Genomic DNA, 2190 nt, shown 5'->3' on the forward strand with positions numbered 1-2190 from the left:
GGTCCGCACCTTCACCGCCTAGGTATATGCGCGTGGGTGTAGCTGCCTTCTCGGGATGGTCGACGGTCGTTCGACCGGCCCCCGTCGTCTATGCGCACAGCAGTCCCGTCCGCCGGCGGGAGACTCCGTCAATCGATCGTGGTGCAAACGTGCGAATGCCCAACGTCAATTCCGCCCAAAGCATGAAGCCCTCGGTCGGCAATCGGGCCGCCCCGCGGCAGACCCACCTGCCCACCTCCGGAGATGGTAACGAGCCGAGCACGGAAGTTCGGCGCACGTGTCGAGACCGTCGCTTCCACTCGGCCTCTCCCAAAGGTAGGACCGACCAAGCCGGATCGATCGGGGAACAGAGGTCTAACGCAGACGACACTCGCGAGGGCACCAGCGGCAGGCTTGTCCCTTCTCCGTCTTGGTACACACAATGCCTCTTTGCTTTTCGGATCGATATAAAAGCTTTTGCCACCGTCGGTCTGCCGGCCGCCGCCCGCGGTCCGCGCTCAGACTCTGTCTGTCCGCAGCCCCCGCTGCGTTCTTGGACTTTGTCATTTTTTTCGGAAATAGCGAAAAAAAGCTTTTATCATTGTAAGTCGGAGCTCGCCCGGCCTCCCGCTTACTGAGTCACAATTGAGTAAGGCTCACTTAGAACTCTGCACTGTGTCAACCGTACCACTAGTCACCCTGCTAAGTGTGTCTGGAAAACGTGTTCCCGTAAATCTCCGGGAACCCCGCCAATCCCCCCGTACAGAAATTGCATGTGTCAAGTCGGCGGGATGCCTCCCGGAAGTCCTGCCGGGAAGGTCGCACTCTGGCCCCGCCAGGCGGGGCAAATCCGACCCCCATAGTGACTTCCGGGCCTAACTCGTTAACCAGAGCCGCGACAGACCGTGCAACAATGACATGTGTCAAACCGGCGGCACGACGCCCGGAGCTCATGCCGGTCGCGGGGGACCTCGGGCCCGCCCGACGGGGCAGATCCGACCTTCACAGGCTTCCGACGGCAATTGGTTAACCGGCGTGGCGCCGAGGGCACGCGGCTGGCTCGGCGGGCGGCCCTCCGGTAGTGCCGCCGTCGATCGGCCGCCTCGGTCGGCAGGAGGGCCCCGAAGTCGCCTTCATTCTGACTTCCGAGTCGGGACTTAGATTACTTTCGACTCTTCAGCCAAGGTCTCGGATCGACGGCGGGACCTGCGGTTGTCCCTCCGAAAATGCCGCCGCTCGGCCGGCACGGCCCGCCGAATACGTCCCCTTACTGGCTCCCGCCTCGGGACTTTGTCAGAAATTCATTCGGGCAAGGTTTCCATTCGGCGGCCGGAGCACCGGTAGTCATACGGAAAATGCCGCCCCTCGGCCGGCATGGGCCTGCGAATAGGTCCCGCTGACAGACTTCCGCAATTGGGTATTTGTCCGAAAATCCATACCGGCAATCTTCGGAATCGTGCGGAAAAGCTGCCGCGTGGCCCGGGTTAACCAATTGGGGAGGCCGGTGCCATCTACCGAATACTTCAACAACTCGTGAAAACGGCCTCCCTATATATCTGCAGGAACCCCGCCAATGCCCCCGTACAGAAATTGCATGTGTCAAAGGGGCGGCCGAATCTGACCCCGGCGGCCGAGCCTCTGGAACTCCGGGTCGGCCTCGGCCGGCAAATCCGACCCCCATCCAGACTTCCGGAGCGGACTTGGTTAACGAATTGCCACCGGGCAAATGGTTAACCGACAGATCTTGGAGGCTCGTTACCCAAGCCATCCCCCGCCGGTGCGAAAAGTTAACAATCAGCGGGCGGGCAATTCGTGAACCGAACGGGACCGGGCAATTCGTTAACCATTCGGAACCGGGCAATTCGTTAACCAACCTTGTCCTGGCAATGAGTGCACCAACCCGGCCGGACAATTCGTTAACCAAGCTGGCTCTGGCAATTCGTTAACCAACCTGGCCGGGACAATTCGTTAACCAACCCGGCCGGACAATTCGTTAACCAAGCTGGCTCTGGCAATTCGTTAGCCTACCCGGCCATGGCAATTCGTTAACCAACCTGACCCTGACAATTCGTTAACCAACCCTGTCCTGGCAATGAGTGCACCAACCCGGCCGGACAATTCGGTAACCAACCAGACCCTGGCAATTCGTTAACCAACCAGGACGGGCAATTCGTCAACCAACCCTGTCCTGGCAATGAGTGCACCAACCCG

The sequence above is a fragment of the Mobula birostris genome, unplaced genomic scaffold (assembly GCF_030028105.1).
Source record: "Mobula birostris isolate sMobBir1 unplaced genomic scaffold, sMobBir1.hap1 scaffold_380, whole genome shotgun sequence".
Taxonomy (NCBI): domain Eukaryota; kingdom Metazoa; phylum Chordata; class Chondrichthyes; order Myliobatiformes; family Myliobatidae; genus Mobula; species Mobula birostris.